This window comes from Camelus bactrianus, chromosome 2, assembly GCF_048773025.1.
Source record: "Camelus bactrianus isolate YW-2024 breed Bactrian camel chromosome 2, ASM4877302v1, whole genome shotgun sequence".
NCBI lineage: Eukaryota > Metazoa > Chordata > Mammalia > Artiodactyla > Camelidae > Camelus > Camelus bactrianus.
This window is the reverse complement of record NC_133540.1, coordinates 79097532-79112107: the sequence shown is the minus strand read 5'-3', so window position 1 is coordinate 79112107 and position 14576 is coordinate 79097532.

The window sequence follows — 14576 nt, the reverse complement described above, 5'->3', positions numbered from 1 at the left end:
ATCTCTCCCTCTGCAGACAGTTGGGCTATTCTAAAGGGATTAATTCTATGTCTTGGACAGGGGGAAGACAAGGAGTAGATGATCATGAATAAGTCCTTGTTGGGTCAGGATATGTGCACAGACATTTGAGTTCACTTGCAAGAGCCTGAGGCTGTCCTTACTGTCTTCCACAAACTGGCTCATAGAGAGCTGAAACCCCTTTGCAATCAGGAAGCTGATGCCTTAGCTCAGGTAACAAGCCCTGGCAACTGACCCTTCAGTAGACACAGAAGAACAGATCCATAAAAAGAGGCCACCCTCTGGGTGGAATGACATATTGCCAAGGATGCTGAATTGTTCCTGAAATACTACTTGGTTAATGCAGTAACAGCATGTCCTCTGTGTTCTAAACCATACCCAAGGCAACTTCTGAAGGAGTCTAGGGTCATCCAATGAATTTCCCAACCAGTGAGATATTGGCAAATTGATTATATTGGCCTCTTCCCTCTGCATGAGTGTTCCAGATATGCCCTGGTTTGTATAGGCATTACATCTGGCCTAACCCACTTTTCACAGTGGCCTTGCAAACCAAGGTGCAGCCATTAGGGGATTAGGGTTGCTGAATACCATGTATGGATACCCTCATCAAATAGACAGTGATCAGGGGACACATTTCAAAGGTCATGATGTGCAAAACTGGGCAGAAGAGCATTACATTGAATGGAGGTTCCATCTCCCCTATATACCTGCAAGCCAGCCGCAGGGGTCAGTCATCCATGGAACACTAAAGTAGCAGATTACATTACTAACAGATCAAACCACCTTGGTGAGTGGACTAGAGTACTACCCCAGGCTTTAATACATTTAAATGATGAACAAATATGGCCTGTTGCCCCATATGCCAGACTGGGACCCCTGCTGAAATACCCAACACCATAAAGGTATGGAAGTCACAGGAAACAACCACTGCCCTAATGCTCACCTTGGATCAACCTGCTCTGCTGCTGAGAATACCATGTCCTATTATGCCTGGAAAGGGGTTAACTACTGGAATTTGCAGGGTACATCCCACGAAGATGGGTGAGTTACTTCACACTCCTGCATGAGGGGGAACTTCTTAATCTCCACTGGGATCCCATTGTTCTGCTACAAGCCAGTCTTGTTAAAAAGTACCATAATTGGAATGGAACATTGAGAGTGGAAAGAAGGTATGGGTCCTGGTCTGGCATATCCTGCCTCCAGTCCATCTCCTCATGCCTGACACTGCTGCCTCACCTGGCCAACATGCATGGTATGCACAACCAGGTCAAATTCCTAAAGGTGCAGCCACATTAACATCTAAGGATCAGGCCACAAGTGTAATTCTTATAGAAGGGGAAGAACTCATACAAGTTCTTACTAAATATCTGTTTTTTTGATCTTAAACTTCTTCTGCTCCAGCAGTGTCTGGTCAGGAGATAGGTTAGGAGATAGGCACCTGATGAAAATACCTTTTACAGTGTATCCTCAGCAAAGAAATCAATCCAACTGCTGGGTATGTGGGCAGCTGTCCCTCTCTAGCTTGTCAGGATTGCCATGGTGGGTATTGCCCCTCCAGGCAAGGGACTGGAAGGCCCTAAAGCAGTATATTAAGGAAGAACAGCTAGAACCAGTACTCTTAAGTCATCCTATATTACCAACACTGATCCAGAAACCTGGCCTGTGGCACACACCATCAATAACCCAGGACATGGGCATTCTTTACCTGTCAAGCAAACTATACAGGCAGCCCAACCTGAAGGGTCCTAAAAATACCACCATCAGAGCCATTGGTAGGGGCTATACTCAGGTTTGGGATGGTTTCCATGTGCCTTATTCTGGGTTATGGACATTTTAGTACTCATGCACCTCTACTGTGGCAACAAAAAAAATCACTCTAAACAGAACCAACCCCATTATATCAAGAATATGAGATGAATATGACCAGAACTGTGCATTCATTCTGTCATATTAAAAGATATTTACTAGTTTGGCACTGACTGGTCATGCTGCCCATACTTACTGAGTAGCCCTGAAGGGGACCCAGTGATTGTGTGGCACAAAACTTTGGCCTTGGCTTCCACCCAGGTGGTTGGGCTTCTGCACCTTAGGTTTTCCCTGGCACAGAGGAGAATCCGCCACGTGGTAACAACAATTGCCAACCTCCCTCTCCTCAAGGCCAGATGGGCATATTCTGTTTTCCTTGGTATAATCATTTGGTCACTATCTTTGTTCCCTTTATTGGCCTGGAGGATTTTATAGCACACATAGAAGCCCTGACTATAACCACCCAGGAAGACTTAAGTGATAGTAACAAAGTCTGTCTTTACTGAACACTAAAATTTCTCTAATGAAAAAAGCTGTCCTCCAAAATAGGATGGCCTTGGACATTATCATTGCTTTGCAAGAAGGCACCTGTGTAATTACTCAAATCAAATGTTGTGTGTTCATACCTGATGAGTCTGCTAATGTACGATCTTTATTAAACCACATGAGGACACAAGGGAACACCCTAAGTGATCGTACTCCCAGCTTGGGGGATTTAATAAATCAGTGCTTCAGATCATAGGGCTCTTGGTGGAAAAAAAATGTTATTTATTTTGTGAATCATTATCTTAATCTGCCTTTTCTATGCACATGCCTATACAGCTGCTGTTGTATCTGCCTTCGCTGCAGCCAAACAGCCACCAAATAAGCCACCTCTATACTAATGAAAACCTTGCTGACCACTCAGGGCACATTGCTCAATAGGGAACATGTAGGATTGTAAGAGCTGGTCCCGAGGGATGGAGTGCTGGAGGAGGTTATCGACAGGATATGACTGCCTACTGACCCGCAAACTAGACCTGGGAAACTGGAAGCTTCCCATCCCCTCTCTCCTGTCCTTGAAATGGCTATTCCCCTTTCCTCCTCTGCACCAGAAGCTGCTTCAAAGTCACAGCCTGGAGATAGTAAGGTGCTACTGAGACTACCTAGACAGCACAGGTAACTGAATCCAGTCCAGGCCTCTGTGTAAACTTTTAAGATTCTGGCCTGTGGGTGTAGAGATTTACTTGTCTTGCCATTACCCAAGAGATGTCTTGTATTTAAATTTCTTATTTATTAAATTTGCCACCTACCAATCTGGAGTGCTCAGTCTCTTTCTTTCATCTCTCCCTGCCCTCCACGACGGGACCAGTTTGATTTCACCTGGAAAGTTCCGGAGCGTGTGAGCCAAGCTCAAGCCAATCCACAGTTCTGGTCAGGTGAGTTTGCGGTGTCTGTAGTAAGGTGGTTCCCCTTGCCGGGGCTCTGCCCCTGAGGGTCTGCCTGACAGAACTGGGAGATTGGGCAGGGCCCGCTGAGAGGTCTCTGCCTTTTTGGGAGACCTGTTGCCAGGGTCCAAGGTGGGGCAGGTTCCGCTGTTGGGGCCCTGCAGTATGTCGTGTCTGTCTAGCAGGGCTCTGCATTCTGCCCGGGCCACTGGGGCTTCACCGTGCTCAGACGAAGCGGGCTGACAGAACTCTGCAGTCCCACAAGGCCAGGGGCTGCTCAGTGATGGGCGGTGCCTGAGGGGGCTTCCGGTTTGGGCGTGGCCAGCAGGCAGGGCTGGCCCGTGGTGAGGCTGGCCGGGCTCTGTGGTCGCGCAGCCCCTGACAGGCCTTCACCGTGGAGAGGGCTCCTGACTGGCTCCAGGGAGGGCGGAGCTGCTGGTGAGGCTTCCGAAGGGATAAGCCTCCTATAAGGCTCTGCAGTTGGCACCGGTAGGTGGGGTCCCCGACTGCCTGACCTCAGGCAGGGCTCAAAAAGTCTCCAGAGAGGCTCCTGACCAGCTTCGACGTCTAACTGTGGGGGGGGGGGGGGCCTGGGGAGCCCTGTGCCAGAGGGAAGTTGTGGTCAGCTCCTCAGTTGGATGTGGCTGGTCCTCAGAGCTATGTGGTGGGGCGAAGCTCCTGACGGGCCCCTCAGTGGGTCTGGGTTGGCCAGGCTGCTGTAGAGGGTGGGCGTGCGGGGGCGAGAGGCCATCACCGGGATTTTCCTGCCCTGGCCGCTGAAGACCTGTCCCTATTCCTAGCTGTCCCCATGTGGTCTCACCGTGACAGTTTCACCCAGTCTTCTGTGTGAGTTGAGACAGAAGTGGTTCTCTTCGGCAGCGTCCAAAGGGCTTAAGAAGTTGGACTTCCAACTCGGTCTCTCCCTTAGGGGACAAATCAGACGTGCTCCCCGCCCCCCTTCCCAGCGCTGGCTCTGGCAGCTTGGGGGAGGGGTGATGTGGACAAAACGCAACTATTCTTGTCCCTTTACTGCAGTTCTTCTCAGGTTTTAATTTGCTTGGGTTTGCTTTTTGCTCCATGGGTGAACTGTGAACTTTCTCTGGTGTTCCAGAATTCTCACAAAGGTATTCTTTATGGATATTGGTGTTTCTATGAGAAGGACTAGAGCGGAGGACCTCTTATTCCACAATCTTGCTAAAGTTAACCTCAGTTGCCATTTATTGTTATGAATGCATGTTCTATTTTTATAGCAGATTTGTAGGGGAACGGGGATTATGTGTTTCTGGCCTCAGTTCATTTTGCATTACTTGCATGGCCCTAGTAGACCTTTATCTGTCAGATTTAACACTTCTGCTGTTGGGGATAGAATATTCCGTGTTGTGGGCAGTAGTGTATGCATCGTATGGTGTTTAGCACCCACGTGATTCCAGTAGCATACTCCCTGCTGTTGTGACAATTTTAAGGAAGATACTCAGAAATGTCTTCACAATATTCAAAATACTAAATACATAAATAGGAGAGATTAGAAGGCTTTTTTTAAAGGTTGTGTTTTTATCTGTAGTTCACTATGTGTTGTCAGGGAAATGGAATACTTGAATAGCAGAATATTAATCTAATGCCACTTGAAAGAAGTATATCTATGTAATTATATTTATATCGAGAAAGGGTCACCTTAATTTTTTAAGAAGTTCCTATATTTGTTTTTTATAAATAAAATACACACGGAATAATCACTGGGATTCTAAACTCCAGTATCCTCTCCATCAATAACCAAGTGATATTTTTACAGTGTAAATCACATTATGCCACAGCACCATGAGCAAACACTTCCCTACCCTAAGCCAGCCACTTGCTTCATGTTCAGGGGTTTTCCATTCAGAATAAAATCTGTTCTCCCTACTCTGGCACAAAGAGCTCTCTTTGGTCTGGGGCTGTCAATAAGGTCAACTAGAGACCACTTGTTCTCTAACAGCCAGTGTCACCCTGACCTTTTTCTCATCCAAAAAATATACCAAGCCCTTTCCAGTCCTAAGGCCTTTAGACAGGCTATTTATTCCTGATGGAGTGCACTTATGTGGTTCTAAATAATCCTAGAAGCTTCATTTTCTCGATTAAGCCTCTATGAAAACTTTGAATAAAGCCCCCTTCCCATTATTCTCTGCAACAGCTTTCAGTAACTTTCTTCTACCTGCATTCTCCATCTAGTGGTTTTTTGCACATTTGTCATTTATTTATTTTTCAGAACTTTGCCTCCTTTTCCACCCCATGTTATGAGGGAAGAGATTATATCTGTTGCTCTCACAATTGTATACATGAAACGTAGAACAGTAAATAGCTGGGCACATAATCGATTTTTATAAATGTTTGTCAAACGAGTAAAAGAAAGATAAGAACACTTAAGAGAATGTCTCCTGTGTCATTTATCTTTATATGTTAACTAATTAGTTTACTGATTTAATTACAACCTGAGAATCTATTTTAAAATTTTTAAAGAAATGCTAAGTATTCAGTTTGAATGGTTTTTAAAAAATTAGACAATAGCTACATAGGGAGAAATGTTCATCTTCTTGCAAATTAGTAGAGAGAGGTACTACAATAATCAATTAAAATGGGGCTATTAGAAAGTAAGTTTAAAAACTTGGTATGGTAACTTTGAGCAGCTTTGAAGGAACAATGAAAACACTTTAGCTTTTGATTAAAATAGGTGGGAAATGTAAAAAATTGAATGAAATTTAGGTTTGCTTATCTCTACAAATGGAAATGAGAATTTCCATAAATATAAAACTAAGTAAAATACAAATACTTTTTTTTGGAGTAGAAATGCATTTCTGTTGACATCTTTATGCTTTCAACATTTCTTTTAGGGACATTTATTTTCCTTTTTTTCTGAGCAAATATTGAATACCATTGGAATAAAACAAACAAATATTCACAGAGAACCTGAATAAAATTAGTTATCTTTTGACATGTTCCTTAATTCAAATAAATCATTCCTTGCCTTCTAGTATAATTGGGAGTAGACTCTGTATTTACTATACTTCATAGCATAACTGAGGTACCATCCCTTAATATGTGATGTTTGCATGGGTTTACCTCATTATAGCACCATAATTCTGACTTTTTATGAAAAAAAAAAAAACACTGAAAATCCAGAAATTTTGATGTATATAATTAGCTGGAAGTTCTTTTAGTTTTGTTTTTAAACTGGATATCAAAAAGGCGAAGAGCCAAAAAGTGACTATGCCCAATAAAACCAATGGCATACATTGTTTTTTATATTTAACTCTAATATACCCTCAAACTACAGAGAAATTAAAATACATTAAATTATGATTCTGATATTAAACCCTCACCTCCTCACCACAGAATTGGGGAGAAGTTTTTGTTAGTTTGGTTAATAATTGTATTTATTTTAGTTACATGTCTTCTTTCTAGTTTTTACTTATTGTTTTAATTTTTCTGCCTTATTTCTTTCATGTGTTTCAGGACTCTTCTTTTTAGTCTTTACTTGCTCAGTATTTTCAAGTTTAATATATCTAAGGTATTTGTATATAAATTGCACTAAATGTATTCCTAACCATCCTTCTTGATCTTGTACCCTAAGGTAGCTAATGCATTCACTGGCAATAGTCTTATCAATCCATTAAGCTAGTCATTGTGTGCCTGATCCTCTGTTTTAGCTTAATTTTTTTTCCACTGTCCTGTGTCTGATTCAATAGGGACTATTTGTCTAATTCCTTGTACATGTAGTATGGATACTAGTTGATTTATAAGAACTATTTAAAATAATTTAATTATCAATGGATTCTGTGTTCAGGCATTATTGGCCCTACTTTGGATAATATATTCTAGGTTGAAAATGAGAGAGTTCTAACTTAAAACAACTAAAAAAAAAATAATGAAAGACTTTACAGAGGTATTTAGGTATGGCTGAATCCAAATATTCAAGAGTCTTCTAATCCCAATCCATCTCTTCATCTCTGAGACAGATTCTTGCTAATTGCTGGACATGATGGCCACTGGTAACTTTACACTCGCATCCTACCAGTGTCTTTAATTTGACCCCTGATGTTTTTTGATACCACTAAAATGATCAATTTATTATTTCATTTGCATTGTTTTTTGTACAATATCCCAGGCACAGCTTGTATCTTTTCTATTAGACCTGGAATCAGTTGTTTCTCCAAGGAATGCTAGAGATTCCTTTGGATTTGTGCACTTTAAATATATCATTTTGACTTATACAATTTTATACCATTTATTCCTTTAATGATACACATTAATGACACCACTCCTGCCTTTTGAAATTTTTATTTTCACCTCTATGTCTAATTTATAAATAGCTTCTATTCAAGTAGTTCATTTATCCATCCATTAATTTGATATTTATCAAGTGCTAACCATATGCTAACTAGGGTTTTAGGTACTGGGAATGTGATTGCGAACAACCCAGTAAAATGTTTGCTTTTACGGAGCTGCCTTTCTGGAGAAGTGTTGATTTGACTTGAGTGTACTTTAGAGGTCTCCCTCAAAATGCTATCTTAGATGTTACTGTGTTCTCCTCTCCACAAAGCTCTACCCCCGACTTTGATCTATCGGTTAGTATCGTATTCAAGAATAATCACTATTTCTTTTATAAGTGCTCAACGTACATATTAGATGCCTGTTATACTTGCTATTTTTAGAAGTTTATTGTCCCAATTTTTTTCTTCATCTGCCTTTATTATTCTGTATATTCTTGCACTAGTCTTAATTCTCTGACGTATTTTCACAGAACAGGTGATTATAAATTTTTTCAGAATAAGAAAACTTTTTTTAAGAATTTGTACTGTTTCTTAATTCCTTCAGAGCCAGTAACAACCGATTTGGCAAACATATGAAATGGCATTGAATCATTGCCATTATTCAAAGGTACTGAATTAGACCACTCTTGTTTCAGATATACAAGTAAATATAAACATGAAAATTTATGTTTACAGATAGATAAAAAAGTGAACTTAGATAAAATATTTTAATATTAAAACTTTTAAAAGCAAAGATTTTATTATTGTATTTTATTTCATTATTTTAATATTGCTTGTTACATACTTTACATAATTATGTATATATATAATTATCATACGTATATCATACTATATATAATGCTTTTTATGCAATTCAAAATAAAATACTTGGGGTAAATAATTAGTCCATGACTTTTAACAAATATTTGCTGTATTAATTGAGTTAAAAATCATTGGATTTTTTATTTTATTTCTGAGAATTTCACCTCTTAAGAATTTTAATACAAGAAGACACTTCTGCAGATATTGTAACAAAACATTCCTTGTAGAATTTAGTTTCCTAATCACCATATAATTTAAATTCAGCTTATTGGCCAAATGACATTGTGTGCAAAGTTGTTATTTTTTTTTCCATGTAGGTGAAACAGAAGGAAAAGATATTGATGTTTACTCTACATGAAATAATATTATATTAGGTTTAATGATAGGTCAATTCCTTGGAAGTAGGGAGAAAGGCTGATTGACTGATGTTATAAATTATTAACATCAGAATTAGGTTTGGGGAAATTATATTTGGTAAGTAGCATTTTAAAAATTTTGGTGTATAAATGAAAGTATGCCAAATTAATTGCAGAAGTTACTTTTTCTAGTCATTTCAATTTTAGCCTACATTTTTTATTCAATAAAGAATAAATTATTCTAGTAAATATTCTTGCCAGTCAGAATCAAGAAATAATCTGTTCAGAAATGTCAGCTTTCTGAATATGTTTAGAACAGAGTTAGAACTAGCAAAAAAAGTTTTAAATATCTGTCATGAGCCCTGACAGCTTAAATCTTCACTACTTCATATTACAAAATAAAGTCTGAAATTCACTTGCATACTTTGTAGTAGGTTGAATAAGTCACAAATAATAATGTTCTTCCTCTGGATAACAAAAGAAGAACTACAGGCACACATAATTAAATTGATTATTTGTTTTCTTCCTAGGAGAAAAACAAAAAAGAAAGAAACAAAAAATAAACTTCATAGTAGGTTGTTAGCCACTCATGAATTCTTTAGTACTTTCATGAATATGAATATTTGGCATTTTGAGGGTTCAGCTGTTGTAGCACTTTTAAAGTCTACTGGTGTTTTACAGCAACAATGAATATACTTTAAAATCAAGGGAAAAAATGTCACCATAATGTCTCCTTTTACATTTAGTTCTAATATGTTTAGCTGGGTTCTCACATATTTTTGCTAAAGATAGGAAATCTATAATTATACAGTTTTTCAGGTACCTAATATTCCCAAGAGTATAGTGGAAAATAAAGTAGAAAAATAACAAGAAATAGCTTTGTTCTCCAGAAATTTCCTTTTTTTTTTTTTCAATTTTTGAAACTAAATTGATCTCACATCAACTAAGATAGAGGCTATAGACAACCTAATAACCTGATGAGGTTATTTTATTTATTTATTTTAAATCTCCAACAATAAATATTTATTATCATGCCCACAGATCTATTGGGAAAGCTGTGCTTTAGGCTAAGGATCTGCTGGTTGGCTGGATTCATTCTGCTCCATGTGTCTCTTGTTATCCTGGGATTAGTAGTCTACCTGGGCATATTCTTCTCATGATAATGGCAGAAACAGAAAAGCAAGGCCAACTGTGCTAGCACATATCAAGCCTTTGGTTATGTCATCTCTGCTAGCATACCACTGCCTAAAGCTAGTCAGTTGTCTGAGCCCAAAGTCAAAGTCTGGGTAGATATGCTCCAAAGAGCCAAGCACATTACATTGCAAAGTCCAGCATCAATAGACCAGAAAATTACACTCTTTCCTGGAGTTTGTGTGGGTGGGTGGCAGGTGTGGAGAAAGCTAATGCTTAGTGAACACCATTCTAATTTATATAGCCACCCGTGGGAATGAAAAACAACTTTGAGGTGAGAGGGTCAGTCCTGCCTCCACATAGTATGTCATTCTTTGCTTCACTGTATATGGTGCATCTTAGAAAATTGCACCTGGACCCTGTAGGGGTTAAAGCTGAGCCTTTTGTGGGCCATTCCAGTGTTCTGTCAGGTCAGGTACTTCTGGATAATGTGCCCTATGGGGAAAACAGTGGATCCCAGGGTCATTTGCCATTTAAGGCACCTCCTTCAGCATAAAATAGGTTAGAAATTATGTTATGAGAGATCCTACATGGGTAAAATAATGAAGATTTTATTTTAAATATGAATTTCCTGAATACACTTTTGTTTCTAAATAAATAAATTTGTTTAGAATGTAGTAATTTACTTTTTAGTTTTAGGCTGTAGACATGGCATAAATATGTGTATACATGTATATTTTATTACCTGTAGATTATTATAGACATATTTTGAGCTATTCAATAATAATTATAATATTTCATCACACTAGGAAAATAATTATTAAACTTTGAAAAAGAGCACTCATGCATGTGTGTTTCTTATATTATAAACTCAAATATATGTGTTTGAAAAAGAAAACAATGTTATTTACAATGTCCCATAGAAATTACTGAGGGACTTTGATTTATTTTAATAGTGATTTTCTGAAATATTTATCTTCAAAATTAATAAAGGAATTTGCTGCCACTGATGCTTTTGCTCTAAAATTTTGGATTGTGTCAAATATGTGCAAAAAGAGTTATCAATATGATTAACAGAATAAAAAATTGTTTATAGGCATTGGGAACCAATGTTTCATGAGATAGTATATTCTTCTTAGTTTAGAGTATACTAACAATTACAGTCATGATTATTATGTTAGTTAACATATAGTAATATTATTCATTTAAAGGCTTACATCATGCATTATTGTACTTAATTTTCACAAACTCTCAATGAGTTACATGTTGTTTTAAATTTCCAATTTATACAGATGAAGCAACAGAGCTTCAGTGCTATTCACTAAAAGAAAAGTTAAAAAGAACTAGAATCCCCTTCTTATAAAGTGTCCTCAATTTGGGAGTGGCTAGCTACCTATTGTTAAGTGTGTGATTTGAATATATGATAAAATATTAATGTTCATTATATATGATCATGCATTTCTCTGCATATAGAGAGCATACAAATAGATATAATTACATATCTATGAGAATCTGTGTGAGTGTTTATATGCTTATGTGCATATGTAAATCTATACGTCTGTATGCAGGTAAATATGTATCTGTATGTGTGTATGCACATGTGTGTATCTCCATGTACTTGTAGATAGATACGCTCCATTCTGTCATGTTTTATACATTTATTCACATTTGTGTTTCCATCTAATTAACTGAAAAAAAAGCTGGTTTAATAATTAAGTAGTCTGTGTATAGATAAAAAAATCATTTCCCATTCAGAGTATGTAAAAATCACAATAGGAAAAGCAATAGATTAGGTATTAAGTTGGTTTGCAATTGTCTTTAAAAAGTGATGTCATGCATAAAATAGAGACTTTCCAGTATACTCACCTTCAAAAGTTGGCCTCTATGAATGTTGAATGTATTTTCTTATTAAGAGAATCAAAACCATATAATGTTATGGTCACTTACTGCTTGTTGACTCATTTTTGCTTGTTCATTCTAAATTCTTATTAAAAAAACAGAAACTTAGGTATAACATGTATACATATACATACATCATGAATATATATGTGTATAGACAGACTTACAGTGTTGCTTTGTAAACTAAGTCTGTCTCATTTCATCGCTACTTTGATCAGAGACATGATATACTCATGAGAATACTCGATTAATTTAAATGGCTGGTGAACTGGACTTTTATTGTTTACTTTTCTTGATTGTAGAACATAAACACAATTGGTACATATTTTTTAATTAACTAAATAAAGAATATCCACTAATTCAAATATCAGTTAATAAAAGAAAACATTAAGCTTTAATTTAAAAATAGTCACTGCTTTTTTTTTATTTGTTCTCAGTTACACTTTCAAGTAATAATGAAAATACTATGCAGTTATTTAAACTTCATTTTAGAGTATATATAACTTCATATTCTCTTCATTTAAGCGGTGAATAGCATTTTAGATTTTTTAAAAATAGTGGAAAAATTGCCTTCTTTCGAATCCACTTTATAAACTGGAGAAGAAATATTTCCAAAGAAAGAAGACATGGGGAAAAAACCCAAACTAAGTATCCAAACTTGGAGTAACACTTTGCATATTTAAAAAGTAAATATGAATATCATTTTGGTATAAATTAGGGACTCTTTATACATATTTACTACCATGAATTATTCACATAGAGGATGAATTTAACCCAAATATTTCAAAGAGATTTTTAAACTCATTATGTACATACATATATTTAGAATTTATGGCACAAAATGGTAAGTTTTTTGTAGAATTTGTTTTCTATGTTTACCTCCTTTGGAATCATGCCATCTCCAGTTGACTTAAAACTGTGTCCCTCTCAGCCTATGTTCTAAAGTTGACTGCTTTGGAACCTACTAATAAATAAAATCCATGTAGCATTTATTGTGGCTTTAGTAAATTCTAGGTATTTTGACTTATATATCATCTCACTGAATCCATATAACCACACTCATTGGTATGGAACTATATTTCCTCATTTCACAATGGAAGAAACTGAACCTCCGAAGAGTATGTAACTTGACAAAAATACAGTCAACAAAAAGAATTGTGGCAAAAGATCCAGGATCTTGTTTAATCCAGAGTCAGTATTCTTAAACAATATGCTATGCAGATAATTAATAAGGGTTAATTTAGTATTCTGGCTGCCAGGATGAATAGTATTTTTATCCAAAATGAGATGAGATGAATTTGTAAGTGCATGTGCTGTTTATAGAGAGAAAAGATTAATTTGGGAAAATATAAAAGTTCTTAAAATAATGGTTTGTGTTTGGGGAATAAGGAAATTAAATTCTAAAACTTAAACTTTTCTGTGTGTTATCTCACCACAAATGTTCTATACAGAGTGATCTGTATAATTTTAATCCCATTCCATTAATAAATTTTAGGTTGTGTACATTAGAATTTCACAAAGATATTTGTGTAAAAAATTCTTTCATAAATTAGAAAAATGTATTTATTAAACAAATCCATAGTGCTGACCAGATACCAGGAAGTTGTCTAATATATATACCATTGACCCTTGAACACCTTGGGCTTGAATTGTGCGGGACCACTTATATACAGACTTTTCTCAGTGAAATTGTGTATGTACTACATGATTTGAGGATGTGAAACTATGGATATGGAGAGCATCTGGGGAACTTGAGCGTCCATGGATTTTTGTATCTGCAGCAGGTCCTAGAACAAATACCTCAGGGATACCAAGGGACGACTGTATAGATACATAGGAGTGTATGCATATATATGTCTATGTATTCTTTTGATTCTCATAAAAAACTATATGGCATACATCATTTTATCATTTCTAACTTTAGATGAGAAAACTTTACTCAACTGACTTATTCTAGTTCACCCAGTTAACAAAAAGTAGAACTGGTCATTGATCCCAGGGAGTCTACTTTTTTTCTCTTAACACTATACTACAGAATTTTTTAGAGAAATGAGCATTAAAAAATAGTCTAGTTATGTGGCTTTGTTTTCCCAAATGACCGTACTCAAGAAATGTACATTAACATGGAAAAAGTTTTTTAGTTAGTTTTCCAAGTAAACTTTAATTGCCTCTGCCAGACTCAATAAGTTTTATTTTCACTTGGTAAAAATATATAACAGGATATGAATAAGCAAATTTTTCTTTTAATAAGAGAAAAATATACAAATACTACTACCAGAAGCATTAATAAGTATAATTAAAGGATTAAAAATTAAATTTCAAGCCCACCTGGTGGTCCATTCCTCATACATTTTAATTGTCCTGTTTTAGATTTTATTTGTTCAATACAGATTAAAAAGTAAAAATAGCTAAATATATAAAACTGAAAATAAAAGTCTTACATGTCTATGAGTTAAAATTGCTCAACAGGAATTAAAGGTAGTGTATTAATATTTCTAAGGTTGCTGTAATAGATCACCATGAACCTGGTGACTTAAACACAACAGAAATTTGTTCTCTCAAATTTCTAGTAGCCAGAAGTCTGTGATCAAAGTGTTACTTTTTGAGGCTCTGAGGGAGAATAAACCATTCCATGCCTCTCTCCTGGCTTCTGATGGCTGTCAGCAATCCTTGGCATCCCTTGGTTTATGGATGCATTACCCTAACCTCTGCCTCCATCTTCACATGTTTTTCTCCCTCTAGGTCTTGTAAGGATACTTCACTTTGCCTTGTATTTAGGGTCCATCTTAATTCATGATGATCTCATCTTGAGATCTTTAACTTGACTACAGTTG